This window comes from Zootoca vivipara, chromosome Z2 (assembly GCF_965207765.1).
Source record: "Zootoca vivipara chromosome Z2, rZooViv2.hap1.1, whole genome shotgun sequence".
NCBI classification, from domain to species: Eukaryota; Metazoa; Chordata; class Lepidosauria; order Squamata; family Lacertidae; genus Zootoca; species Zootoca vivipara.
The window spans coordinates 28,287,722-28,302,224 of record NC_142585.1 but is presented as its reverse complement, the minus strand read 5'-3'; the positions used below and the strand labels follow the sequence as shown (position 1 = coordinate 28,302,224).

At 44.4% G+C, this 14,503-nt stretch overlaps 1 protein-coding gene across 1 annotated transcript in view; it reads right to left on the bottom strand.

Annotated features, from left to right (window-relative positions):
• SLC16A2 (solute carrier family 16 member 2) overlaps positions 1–14,503 on the bottom strand; it is a 96,285-nt gene that overhangs the window by 44,818 nt on the left and 36,964 nt on the right. The gene's annotated exons all lie outside the window — the stretch shown is intronic.

The window sequence follows — 14,503 nt, the reverse complement described above, 5'->3', positions numbered from 1 at the left end:
CACATGCAGCTGCTGGGAGACCTTGGGCTAGTCACACTTCTCTGAAGTCTCTCAGCCCCACTCACCTCACAGAGTGTTCGTTGTGGGGGAGGAAGGGAAAGGAGAATGTTAACTGCTTTGAGACTCCTTCGGGTAGTGATAAAGTGGGATATCAAATCCAAACTCCTCCTCTTTTTCTTCTTCTTTAATAAAATCTCATTAAAAATAATGTCAAACATGGGTAGTTTGTTTACACAATAGTCAAACTATACGAATCAAAAAGTGTACACTCTTTCAAACAAACACCTGTACATGTGAGGAGTAGAGAAAGCTTGAGAAGAATTACCCTCCACGTATTATTTATTCCTTGCACTTATAACCCATCTTTTCCTCCAAGCAGTTCAAGTTAGTATACATGGTTTAAGGTAGTATATACATGGTTCTCCCCCTCCTCAATTAACCCCCACAACAACCCTGTGAAGTGTGTTAGGCAGTGACTGGCGCAAGGTCACTAGGTCCTAGTCTGACACACTAGGGGGTTGGGGCGGGGGTGACAGGGGGAATGAACCCACAGGTTGAGAGTGTTTAATGACTGCATTCTTGGGAGCTAAGCAATGTGGGATGGAGAGCAAAGAAAACACAAAGGCAATGATGAGGAGAGTGGGGGCGAGAGACGGAGACATGTGTGAGGTTCCACAGTGGGGAGTGGGCTGGAGCTGAATCCTGAGTCATTGCCACCAATGTCACCAAATGCCTCCCAGCTGTGCCGTGTCTGCCAGAGAGTCGGTTTGTGCAGCTGCAGGGATGAAGCGTGTGCGCACACACTCAAAAAAGAAATTCATAGGGAGTGTCACAAAAACACTTTAAAACAAACAAAAACCCCACAAACCAGGGCGGCCCACCCATGAGGCAAGGCGAGGCAACCGCCTCAGGTGGCAGGATCCACAGGGGCAGCAGATCGCGATGTGGATCTTTATTTCCTCTTTGCTCCTTATATAGATCTTCACCTATCCCTTGTTCCCTGGTGGGGAGAAGGGCATCATTTTGTCATTCATATCAGATGCCAAAATGTCTTGGGCCAGACCACACACACACACACACACAAACAGTTAGAACAGACAGAAGCAGCAACCTTGAAAATAGCATTTCGGAGCTTGTCTTCCAACAGGTGAAAATGTGTTTGGTAAGGAGCAGATGCTGCAGGAACACATCACGGTTCTCAGAAAATCAGTACATTTAAAATACCGGAAAGAAAATGGGAAAATGGGCTTCCTGTTTCTAGGCATGACCTACTTCTTAACTTTGCTTTTTGTTTGTTTGTTTCATATCCCACCCTTCCTCCAAGAAGCTTAAGGTCCTCCCTTTCTGCATTTTATCATCACAACCTTGAAGTAGGTTAGGCTAAGAGTGAGTGACTAGCCCCCAAGCTCACTCAGTGCGCTTCATGGCCAAGAGGGAATTTGAACCCTGGTCTCCCAGGTCCTAGTCTGACATGCTAACCACTACACCACAATATACCCTAATGATGGTTGCCAGAACACTCTGAAAATTGTTGAGCTTTTGAAAGGAAAACCTGAAAGTTGTTGAGCTTCTGTTGCCTTAAGATCCATGACAAAGAAGTGCTGCCTTTTTGGAAATTCCCCCCTGACATATGGCAGCCCTACCTAAACTGCCAGGCGTATCAATTGACTCCGCTTGGCACCCCAACCCAACAGCGTGGTTCACATCGTCACTGCCAGAGCTCTTGGATGAACTTGAGCTCGTTAGGGCCTAGTGCTAGGAGGAAAGGAGACCACTGGGCAAGACTAGGGGTTGCCAACGTTTTACAGCCTGTGGCCACATTCTGGTTTTTTTTTTATTGCAACGTCAAGTTTTTCAAAAAGAAGGGGGAAACCAAGAAATCTGTGAAAAAGAACATCAAAAGTAGGAGAAAAAGAGCAGAGCAGGTCCGCAGCATCACTAGATTGCAATGCATTCATTACAGTATATCAAGTTTTTCAAGATAGCTAAATTTCGCAACATGGGGGAGGGAGGGAGGAGAAATGACAAAGTGTTTCGTATATCTGAGTCAAAGGGTATATTAAAAAGAAGTCCCACCAGACCACATGGAAACATTCTGGGTTTTCCACATAGAAACATTCTGGATTTTCCACCCTTAAAGACTCACAGCTTGCACATGATCTTCTCTGCTAAAACCAAGCCCCACATTTTTCCGCCACAAAGAAATCTGTAAGTCTCTTAGGCATTTCCACTGTTAGGTAGTTGAGATTCTAGCTAGCTTGCCACATTCTGATTTATGGGAGTGTGTTGTGGGCACCACCCTCTCTGCTCACTTCTCTCCCTTTCCCCCCCTAGATCAAATAACCCACTTCTCCCAAGAGGTAGAGAGAATGTGTGTGTGTGTGTGTGTGTGTGTGTGTGTGTGTGTGTGTGTGTGTGTGTGCGCACACACACACAAACACCCACACTTACACTTACAAGGAATCTGTGAAAAAATTGGATCCAAAAGAATTAACCCGAGTCTCAGTCTGTAAAATAGAGAGAATAATGCTACCATAAGCCTTCCTGGGTTGCCTTATAAATTAGGGAGATTCTGCATGTCAAGCCCCGAGGAAGAGAGGAGATGCATCAGAGAGACAATTCCTCCCCCCACACAGGGGGCAGAATCAGTGCCTGAAAAAATAAATTAAGCAGAATGCCGGGAATGATAAGAATCAACCTCTTTAAAACTCCAAGCTATGAATTTGAAAAATATGCAGAGCAAATTTAAAACAAAGCAGCAAATTTTTTTATATAAATGCAATATTACTCTACGCCAGTGGTTCCTAAACTTTTTTCGGCTGTTGCCCACTTGGTTCCATGAAGTCACCCCCAGTGTCTCTCCAGCCTAGCTTATAAAAAGCATTATTCAGAATAGTGATTCGCACAACACACTAAGGAAGATAATAACACAATAAAATTCAAAGTAGTAATAGTTAACTACATCTCTATTCAAAATCCAATTAAAACTGCTTAGTTTAATTAACTAATTAAAACAACAACAACCGGTGAACCTGATCCAGCGATACCAGCTTTTCAAGGTCTGATAGTCATTTATCCCTCTAGCATTCCTCCTCCTCCTCCTGCCCCCTTCCCTCTTTGCACGCCGCTGGGTAATGCCACTGCCCCCCAGGGGGAGGCACTGCCCACTGTGGAAGCCACTGCTCTAACATCTGCTTGGACCCTTGTTTATTTGAATGGAGCAGCTCCATATTTTAAACCAGGGTTTTAATTAATAAAACGTTTTTAGACTTCTCCTGCATTGCACACAGCTTCAGAAGGCAGCCTCATGAAATTTAAATGCATCAGTGAAAATGTCAAGACAATGGGCTCCAATGGGCTCCTCCTTGAAAAACTGGTTCTGATTTAAAAAGGGGGTGGGGGAGAAGCACAACTACTCACTTGGAAAATACAGGAGAACCCAATATAATCTACAATATTAAAAGGACATTGCATTTGTAGTGTTCTGGCAATTACAATCCCAGCCTCGTATATTTTGGTGTTCCGGAAGTAGAATCAAACAAAACCCCTACTTGTTGGTTAACATGGAGCACAATCCACTGTGAATTTCTCCTCCATAACACTGATTGAAATGCTTAGGAACTGCTCAGGTGCAGATCAGGGCCTCTTGCCTGGCTAGGATGTGTCTTTCACTTTTTGAAAATGCCTCTTGCATGCCAGGATAGAGCGATGACTGCTGTTTGTGTGTGGAAAAACCCCTTGACATGTGTCCCGTGTGTTCCACTTGTCCTGTGCCTAGCAAGCGTAAGTCCGAATAGTTTTCTGCTTGTCCTATGGTTCAAGTTTTGCCTTTGCCCTGCCGCTTTCTCCTGGAAAAGTCACTCTTTAGTGACAAACTGGAACAAATGGAAATCCATGGAATGCCTGATTGCCATTCAGTGCTAAATGGCAGGTTTTTCCCAGGGGAAAGCAGTGGGACAAATGGAAGTGCATTGCACATGATGCCCAGCTCTCTGCAGGCACGCTACCGCTGGGAGGTTGTCCAGGGGTGTTGGAATTGAGGAAAAGGGAATTGAGGAAAAGTATTCCCCATATCTGCCATGGATCAATTTTTTCAATCTCCAACAGCCCTGCCTGAATGTTGCCCAAAGGGTAAGGGGAAAGTTCAGTTTGATTTGCATCTTAATGCAAATTTAATTCACATTTCCTGAAACAATGCATAAACCGTCACCTGCAGCGACCCTTTGAAATCTGTCCTTCTTAGAATTTCATGGTGCAGTGCTCCCATCGGAAATGTGTAAACCTCCGCCCTGAATGCCTGAAGTGGCTGCCTTCATGGGACTCATTGTTAGGGCCACTTCTTCCTCCTCACACCACAGAAGTTCTCCACCGGGCAAGTTATTGAGGATGCAACCTCCCTGGCATGGACAGATTTCTCCCTGGCATGGACGCATGCCTACTTGTGTCTGCTAAAACACAAATGGTATGGGCATTTCAGGGGGTGGAGGCCTATTTGTTTAGTCTCCATTCCTTGTTTCAGCCCTGCCAACGTAAGTTACTGGTAGAATATCCACTGAGCCCTCTGGTCTGGTTATGCTGTTGCCCATAATAAAACCACAAATGCTGTCTTCAGCAGCAGCCCATAAGCCTCCAACATCATCCAGCTCTTTGCTACCAGTAGCTTGCTTCCTACTTGGGAATTATAGCTGGAGTCTGCTGAAAGTTTGCATCTCCTTATAACAATAGAGAACACTCCCTGTTAATGAGAAGTGCCTTACCTAATAGGTTTCAATTGCCAGAGATTGCTTATCAGTGAAGACACTTGTGCAATTGGGTTTATCAATGTGACAGCACACGAAGAGAGATCAGCTGTTGGGCAAAATCCTCACCTCTCAAAATGTTGCCAAAGTACAGTGTAATCCTAGGCATGATTTACTGAAAAGTAAGTTCCAGTGTTCAATGGTGTTTAATACCAAGCAAGCTTACATTGCTCCTCCATCCATAGAAAAGGTGAAGGTACCCCTGACCATTAGGTCCAGTCGCAGAGGACTCTGGGGTTGCGGCACTCATCTCGTTCTATAGGCTGAGGGAGTCTGCGTTTGTCCACAGACAGCTTCTGGGTCATGTGGCCAGCATGACTAAGCCACTTCTGGCGAACCAGAGCAGCGCACGGAAATGCCGTTTACCTTCCCACCGGAGCGGTACCTATTTATCTACTTGCACTTTGATATGCTTTCAAACTCCTAGGTTGGGAGGAGCTCGGACCAAACAACAGGAGCTCGTCCCGTTGCGGGGATTTGAATCACCGACCTTCCAATTGGCAAGCCCTAGGCTTTGTGGTTTAGACCACAGTGCCACCGGCATCCTTTCCATCCATAGTAGGGAGGGACAAATCTGCCTATTTCATTTCCTCCCAGTCTTTCCATCTTAAATTTAGTTCTCCAAACTCCCTGATATGTTTGCATTTTGTAAAATAAAGGTTATCATGAAACTTAATTTTTGATTCAGGCATTGTTTACCTTTAAATGCAAACCGAACAGTATTCAGTCTCCATCCCTAATCCATAGTTCCCTTTTCACAGTATTTCCCCTTCAGGAGAGATCACTGCCTTGTCGTGGCAAAGGGGCTTGAACAACTCAGAGAAGCTATGAGCTATGCCGTGAAAAGTCAGCAGTGGCCAGAGGATTGGAGAAGATCAGTCTACATCCCAAACCCAAAGAAGGGTAGTGCCAAATAATGCTCCAACTACCGCACAACTGCGCTCATTTCACATGCTGGCAAGGTTATGCTTAAAATTCTACAAGGCAGGCTTAAGCAGTATGTGGACCGAGAACTCCCAGAAGTGCAAGCTGGATTCTGAAGGGGCAGAGGAACCAGAGACCAAATTGCAAACATGCGCTGGATTATGGAGAAAGCTAGAGTTCCAGAAAAATATTTACTTCTGCTTCATTGACTACGCAAAAGCATTTGACTGTGTCGACCACAGCAAACTATGGTAAGTTCTTAAAGAAATGGGAGTGCCTGATCACCTCATCTGTTTCCTGAGAAATCTCTATGTGGGACAAGAAGCTACAGTTAGAACTGGATATGGAACAACTGATTGGTTCAAAATTGGGAAAGGAGTACGACAAGGTTGTATATTGTCTCCCTGCTTATTTAACTTATATGCAGAATTCATCATGCAAAAGGTTGGACTGGATGAATCCCAAGCCGGAATCAAGATTGCCGAAAGAAATATCAACAACCTCAGATATGCTGATGACACCACCTTGATGGCAGAAAATGAGAAGGAATTAAAGAACCTCACTGGAAGGACAGAGGCTCCAATACTTTGGCCACCTCATGAGAAGACTCCCTGGAAAAGACCCTGATGTTGGGAAAGATTGAGGGCACAAGGAGAAGGGGATGACAGAGGACGAGATGGTTGAACAGTGTTCTCGAAGCCACCAACATGAGTCTGACCAAACTGCAGCAAGCAGTGGAAGACAGGAGTGCTTGGCGTGCTTTGGTCCATGGGGTCACGAAGAGTCGGACACGACAAAACGACTAAACAACAACAAATATTCACACAAACGAAATAAGAGGCTCATTCACAACAATGGCTCACCAGGCAACCAGCAAGCAAGTAAAATCACATTGGTTGATTTGACCACTGCAGGGTGGTTCAGGGACACTGTGCCTAGAGGGTCAGAATCTTTTTAGATCATATTGCAGCATCATACCTGGAATTTTGTATCTGAACTCTCTTTACCTCCCATTACCTTACTGAAATGAACGTAAACAATCACCAGGAACCTTAATAGCATGCCAATGATTGGTTTGGTATCTGAGGCCAGCTTGGCTGCTAATCAGTCACATCAATATTTCAGCAGACTGACTGTTGTGTAACATCACAGAGGTGAGGATTTCTCTATTCCCAATCACCACAGAATATTCTTCTCCATTGCAGAAATTGTCAACCCTATAAGATGTGCAAATGTATCTGAGAACTAAGGGACACTCCTTTGCTTCTAGAAGCCCAAATTTTGATATTGTTTTGAGATTTGGTGTGACCCAACAACTCAGTAGCAGAGGACCAGCTTGGGGGGGGGGAGATGTAGAAACACATTTGCTGCTCCCTAGTAACTTCCCCATTCTCAAGTACAGTCATACCTTGGTTCTCAAACAGAATCCATTCCGGAAGTCCATTCAACTTCCGAAAATGTCCGAAAACCAAGGCATGGCTTCTGATTGGCTGCAGGAGCTTCGTGCACTCAATCGGAAGCCGTGGAAGCCACATCAGACATTCAGCTTAAAAAAAAAACTGTTCACAAACTGGAACACTTCTGGGTTTGTGGCATTCGGAAGCCAAAACATTTGAGTCAGAAGGTGTTCAAGAACCAAGGTACTATAAAAAATATTGGGTGGTATTCAACTAAGATTTACTTAGTAGACACCACTGGACAATGTTGTTACTCCCCCACCCTTTCTGCACATTTAAGAGAAGGGCTGCAACTCACTGGTGGATCATCTGCTTTGCATGCAAGTCTCAAGTTCAATCCACAATGGCCTCTTCAGTAAGAGACTCCTTGCATGAAACCCTGGAGAGACACTGTCAGTCAAGGCTCATCCACACTTTCCTTTGCCCTGTGCTTTGTAGAGCAATCCTCTGTTTAATCATTTAACCCAATGATTTTCCAGGTTATGGGGGCCGCAAATGGATTTTTTTCTAGAATCACAAAACATGGAAACAAGCACAAATTAACAGGGAAATGTTGGTGAAACTGAATAAACTGCCATGTGAATACAGCCCAAAGCAAGTTGATCTGAGCCACATTCCCAAGGGACAGTCCCTGAGGTTTCCCATGCATGAATGGCTCCTGGTGCACCATGGGGAAGTTGATATATATTGTCATAAATAAACAATCTCCTAGTGGAGTTGAGACCAAACACACGCAGCAGCTAGCAGCGGTTGTTCCTTGAAACTAAGCTGGATGGAGTCTATCTTCTATGGTCCTAGAGTGACTTTCACTATAGCACTGCAAATCTGATGAGATGATGAAGAGTTCCCACAATGGCTTCACAGTCTGATGCATGGAACATCTGGTGCTCTGGTTTGTTGCATTTCAAGTGGCTTCCCATGCTGCTGGTCTGTGTGTATGAATTGGATCCGATTCTTATTACTATCAGGACGTGAGCCAGCAGCTGGGCATGAACTGGTGATCTCAAAGTGGGGATTCAGTCTATGTGCCAGAGAGTGATTAAGTATAGTGCTAAGGAGATGGCTCCACCAGCACAAGTCTTTCTGCTTGCCTGATGGAAATATTTCCCCTCTCCTCCTCCTGTGCACTGTTCTGGAGGTTCTCCAGCCCCCTCGCCCAACTACTTTGAGGGGTCAGGGGCACACAGTGGGAGGAGAAGGGAGAAAGCCCCAATGCACTGTAGAAGTTCATGCACAGGCTTCTGCTAGCATAGTGGTTCCCAAAGGGCATGGTGGGATTACCCTAGGTGTGGGTGCTAAGAGGCACGGGGCAACAGGGGGATGTTGGATGTAGTGATTTAAGGCACTTGCTAAGTGACTTTAAACCAAACTTTGAGAAACTGGTATCACATCATTAAGCCCATCCATTGCACTAAGAATTTCCCAAACAGTGAAGTCACTACTAAATGCCGTATCTAAGACTCTTGCTATGGTCCATGGGGTCACGAAGAGTCGGACACAACTAAACGACTAAACAGCAACAAGACTCTTGCAAAATAACTAGCTGGCAACGCTAGATCAAGTTCATCAATTTCACTGAATTAAACTAAATAGTTTTAATTGGGTTTTGAATAAATGTGCAAGTAATTGTTGCTGGTAAGACTTTTTGTGTTGTTATCTTACGTGGTTGGTTGTGTAAACCACTGTTCTGAATAATGGTTTTTATAGGGTCAGGCCACTGTGGATGAGTTTATGGAACCAAGACAGCAGTGGCCCAGAAAGGTTTGGGAACCACTGGGCTAGATGAATGCAACCCACACAATCCAGCTCAGGCAAATAAGAATTGCTTAGAGGTGGAAGGAATTTTCTTTCAGGTCAGAGTGGGTCCAGCAATGGACCTTAACACTTACTATAAAAACTTCCGGGTCAGCATGGTTTGGTAGTCTGGGCCAGCCTGGAGACCTGCTCTTGTTAAACACAAACAGCCACCTCTTCCTTCATCCCTCCCTTGCCTGCAAAGGGGCTGGGCCTGAGATATTTACTTTTGTTACTTAGCAGGTTGACTAGCTCTTATTTTGTATGTCTGGCTGCCTTAGACCCTAAGCTGAAGATGCTTCGGCAGACTTAGGTCTCATAAAACTGAAAATTGGCTTGGGCATGGCCTCTGTTGGCCAAGAAGAAAAACTACTGGTCCTTTTTAGCTTTTTCTGCCCTTTGCCCAATCCCAGCATTGTGATCAGAAGAAACGATGCAAAATGGGGAAAAGGAAGTTACCCACCTCCCTCCATCATTACTTGACATAAAAATGGACATAAAAATGGGTGTCCCCTGCTTTAAGGATCTGTACTTTCGTTTTGGCTCAGCTCCTTTCAGCCTCATTTTATTCCAGGTGCTTGACAGGAGGAATTTCACTTCTGAGAGAAACAGGGTGTGCAAGGACATGAAACAGATCCCGGGAGATCTGCCAGGTTTGTGGACAGTGAGAATATGGATGGCCCGTTTAGAGAATGCATCTGCTCACTCACCCTTCTTAGCAAACACCAGCCTTCGTTTAGGGAGAATGACCCCTTTTGTCCCTGGTGGAAACATTTGCTTAGAGAAGGTTTAGAAAGAATGATTTAACAGTAAGCGAATTTCCTCACAGTCTCACATTTGCTAGCTCCCCCCTCCCATGCACTCCAATGGAGGACCCAATAGTAGAACAAAGAAAGTCACCCAACACAAACAACCATAGGCCCCTCATAATCGTTGGCTGCAGCCAAAAATTCCTGAATATTAATGGAGGGGAGGGTGAGAAGAGAATGTACTGTGTCTAATCTGCTTGGTGTGCTAAAGCTGATTGGGTATGATGCTAATGATTAAGAGAGAGAGAGAGAAACCTGCAGATTTTAAAGTGGTAAATATAGGCAAATAAGACCCAGAGGCTTATTTGTTCCTGATAAAAGTAAAGCAAGATCATTAGCATTCACAGCTTCAGAAGATCTGACACTTTCACCCATAAAAATCAACATGGCATGCAAATTCAGCAACTTTACCGGCCATGCCAAAAGTTTCAACAGCTTGCTTCTTTTTCACAAATGAATCTAAAAAACATTCTTTTCCCCACTAATTTATTTTCACAGATTCAGTGATAAAAGAAAATAGATATGTACATTTTTAACCCATGTTATCACTTACATACAACGAAACATAACAGACTTTGTAGATGACGGCAATACTGTATTTCCCCACAAACTCAGATGAAAACTTGTTTTACTGTCAGGTCTTAGCGTCAAAAGACGGGAAATAAAGGTGGTCTCCAAATATTAGTCAAATGCCTTTTTATAGTATTCAAGCAACTGTAAGGAACCTTGCCCAGCCATCAGATTCCATGCATAAGCAGTTTTAAGGCTATTCCCCCCCCCTCAAAAATAGCTGTACTTTGTGCACCAAATGTTAACAGAAATTTACTTCCCCCATTTCCCTGGGGAAGGAAAAGGTAAATAGAAAGAGCAAAGAGACCAGAATGTAATAACATCAGAAGAGCTATGCTGGATCAGGCCAGTGACCCATCTAGTCATAGAATCATGGAATTGTAGAGTTGGAAGGGACCCCAAGGGTCATCTACTCCAACCCCGTGCAGTGCAGGAATCTCAACTCGTGGTCCTCCATCCAATTTGAAACAATACCGGGCCCTCCTTAGCATAGCAAATTTGCTAGCAGTTTAATTGCTGCACAACTAGGAGATATAGTCCTTATCTCACAATGGCCCACCACAATGGTCTGTGGGGAGCCCAAAAGCACGAGGGCACTCTCCCCACTTGTGAATTCCAGCAAGTGGCATTTAGAGGCATCCTGCTTCTGACTGAGGAGTTAGAACATGGCCATCATGACTAGCAGTCACTGACAACCTCATTCTCCTTGAATTTATCTAACCCAAGCTTCCTCAACCCTGGCCCTCCAGATGTTTTGAGACTACAATTCCCATCATCCCTGACCATTGGTCCTGCTAGCTAGGGATCATGGGAGTTGTAGGCCAAAAACATCTGGAGGGACGAGGTTGAAGGAGCCCGGTCTAACCCCTCTTTTAAAGCTGTCCAAGCTGGTGGTCATCATGACGTTGAGAAAGGAAATTCCGTAGAGTTTGTAGTGTGTGAACTGCCTAAATATGTCTGTTGTTCCAACATTCAGCTGCATTTGGTGGTCCCAGTATTATTGGAGGGTGAGGACTTCTCCTCACCATGCAAAACTTTACACACCACTATTGTTCCTGCCCTCCCTTATTCACATCGACATCCCCCAAACTAAAAAGCCCCAAATGTATGCTTTCCTCTTAAGGGGATGTGCTCCAACCCCTTGATCATTTTTGTTGTCCTTTTTCTGAACCTTTTCCAGTTCTACAACAAAAGCTAGGAATACACTTCTTTCTTTTTGCCCCAATTTGCATCACTTTACTCTTGCTTATTTTTGACCTTGGGAACATCAGTTCCTTGGACAAAAAGGACCAGCCTAGTGCCTGCATTTTTCACAGCTGCTGCACATTGGGTCAACATCATCACCCAGCTATCATCTTCCAAAGACAACACTCAAAGCACAGGCAAATATGCTGACTCTGCCTTGATTGATGCAAACGGTGGAGTTCTTTGTCCTGAGAAGAAAGAGCCTTCTGGTACTGAAATGCTGGTTTGACAACTGATAGAAGATTCAAGACACATAAAAGACAGGACTTCTTCACAAAGCACATAGTTAAACTATGAAACTCACTCCCATAGGAGGCAGCGATGGACACCAACTGGGATTGCAAACCGAGGATTGCACAAATTAATGGAGGGTAGGGCTATTGAGGGCTACTAGTGGGTATGCTCTGCCTCCACAGTTGCGTTTCTGATACCAGTTGCTGGAAACCACAGGAGGGAAGAGTGATTTTGTGCTGGAATGCAACTTGCAGGCTTCCCACAGGTGGGCCACTGTGAGAACAGGATGGTGGGCTAGATGGGGTCACTGTTCTATTCCATCAGGTCTCTTATGTTCTTAAGCATAGCTTTTCTCAGGGCAAGCTCTCAAACATGGTTCCACGAGTTTGCAGTGTGGTTCAGCTCAAAGTGGAGCAACCTCGTCTGGAGCAGCGCCACTTGGCTAGGTCCTGTGTTGTCTCCTCCCCTTCCCAGACCATAGAGCAGCATTGTGACTATTTTTAAAAAAAATGTTTGCAGCCTTTTCAAAAATAAGACTGAATGTGTAGCAGAGCGTAGGGGAGAGAGCTCATTCAGGCAGGGACTGGAGACAGCCACAAAGCTGACAGAGACAGGAAATTCAAGTGACCAGCACAGGCCCAGTGATTTCATGCTGTGAATGAGCAAATGGCTTTTCTGAAATGCTGCTTATGAAAAGAACGCAGTGGCAGGTGGATGTACAGTGTGCTTTGTATATAAAATATCTGTCCAGCTTATGTTGTACATAATCAAAAACACAGTAAAGAAGGAGACCAACCAACCTCGGTCAGCACCACTGAGCAAGAGAAACTATTGGGGGAAGTCAGTAAAGAGGGGGCATCTCTTCTCCCACTGTGGTCTCTTGTCACCAGCCAAATTTATTTTCTTTAACTCAATAAGTATACTGTGGATCTCAGACAAAAGGAAAGCAGTGTTTGCAAAGAACCATGCATTGCTATAGCCTTCTCTGTCTCTACCACCCATGCAGCAAGCAATCATTTCTTTTGGCTACAGAAAGAGAAAATCTAGCTTGTCATTTTAAAGAAGCATTGCTACCAATTTGTTCTGAGGTTATTTTATTTTATTTTTTGTATACAGATCCTTCTCTCCTTAAAAAGCAAAGTCTCTTTATCATGCCATCACTCGTTTTCCCTGCTATTGTTACTGTTCAGAGCATTTTCGTCAGAGTAATCACAGACTACCAGCAGCAACAAAATATAGGGGGGGGGAAATGTTTTATTATTTACATTTATTCTACTCCTTTCCTCCAAAGAGCTCCAAGTGGCATATAGTTTTCTTTCTCCCCATTTTACACTCACAACAACCCTGTGAGGTAGGTTAGGTTGAGAGCCAAAGACGGCCCCAAGGGCACCCAGTGAGCTTCATGACCAAGTAGGAGTTTGAGCCCTGGTTTCCCAGGTCCTAGCTCAACACCCTAAACATTATGCTGCATTAGCTCTCTGCCAGAAATGTTACATCTGGATGGATCTGTCCATTTTTTCTCCAAGCCACTTTTGCAGGTGTCCATTTATAGGTCCATTATCTAGCAGTGGACCCACTAAAGTTAATGAGCGTGACTAACTTAGATCCATTAATTTCAATGGGTCTGCTTTGAGTTGGATTAGTGTTGGATTCAACTAGTTCCTCCCACCTTCCCCATTATCCTGCACACACAAAAAATCACATTTAAACGTCAAATTAAAACTATCCATCAAATTATTTTCTCTGAAAGTATACATTCAAGATAGTCTGTTGTATGGTACTTATTTCTAAACATCATTTATGCTAAAATACACTCTTTTTTTAATGCACCGCGGAATGTTTTTTTCCAGCTAAGCACTGCATCACAAACTTTCTGAAGATAAAAATCCAGTTAATATCATTAGTCCAGGTGGTGGTGCAGACCAGCTTAGTTCATGTTGGAATTCACACTGAATGAATTCCTTCAGGCCATCTTTTACTACACCGATGGAAATCTAAATGAGGCGTGGGAAAACAATGGCCCTCCAGATGTTGAGGGTGGGGAATTAATAATAAAAATAATACTCTGGGGTATACAACTTCTGAACATTGTGGTTGTGTTTAACTATTATGGGACCCAGTCATGTGTTTCAGGACTGGAGTGATATCAATGACCAATGAATCGCCTTCTCCCCCACAATGCCAAGCAAAGAAACAAGTGTCATGGGATCCCAGGGCTCTGTCCGGAAAAAGCACAGATCTGTGCGAGGAATTTTGTTAACAGAATTGCTAGAGACATCATGCCTAAGCCACTTGGAATATCCCTGCATGTGGCACGTGCTGCCTGAATGTTCCCTGACTCTAGCTGCCCTCATCCCCACTCAAAAGCCTGCCTGGTCTCGTTTTCCTTATACACACAGCAGATGGCAAGGACTGGATGAGCAGTGATGAGGCCTCTGCTACCTCCAGGTCAGGAGTGACTTTGCCTGGGTCAGAACAAACATTGGAAACCTTTGCAAAGGTGATGCCACTACAGGGTGCTGGGACTTCCTTCTGAAGGCCCAGGGACACTCCACCAGCACTCAATTCATGTGCACTCATGTACAAAAACAGGACTGTTGTCTGGGAAGAAAGGGAAGGGCAGACTTCTCAAGAGACAATGGGCAAATAAGGAAACAAATTTATAAGCTGT